Source organism: Mycetomoellerius zeteki, unplaced genomic scaffold (genome assembly GCF_001594055.1).
Source record: "Mycetomoellerius zeteki isolate Tzet28-1 unplaced genomic scaffold, Tzet1.0 scaffold1365, whole genome shotgun sequence".
NCBI lineage: Eukaryota > Metazoa > Arthropoda > Insecta > Hymenoptera > Formicidae > Mycetomoellerius > Mycetomoellerius zeteki.
In genome coordinates, this window is record NW_017256304.1 from 14,100 (window position 1) to 14,612 (window position 513).

Sequence of the window (513 nt, forward strand, 5' to 3'; positions counted from 1 at the left end):
CTCCGCCGCTGAGACTCGAGTGGTAGTGGGGGTCGCTCGCCGGAATCAGCCCGAAATGTGCATCTAGTGCCGAGCACTGCTCTATAGTGTGTACGTTCAAATTTACTTTAGGGGCCGGCATAGCAGATTAGCTACAAGTACTCGAAAATTGTTGGTTGTATACCTAAAACTTTAAACCCGTTTTTCTCAAAACTACTTTTTTAAAATTGGCGTGTAAGATAAATAACTCAAAAGCTATTCATCCGATTGAGCCCTCCCTGTGCACACATCTAGATAAATACTTTCCTCATAAAATTGAATTTTTATTTATAATTGTATTGTTTAAATAAATTACTTTTATTACATAATTAACACGAAAATTTTTCGTGAAATTTTTTCTTGTATGTGTCGCCATTTTTATTATTTGATATTATTCTCTTTGTAACAACCTAACTTTATGCTCGGACGTAGCTCGTCGGAAACTTTCGGTCCAGGGCTTAAAGAGGTTCGAACGGCAAGGGGAAGATGCAACGG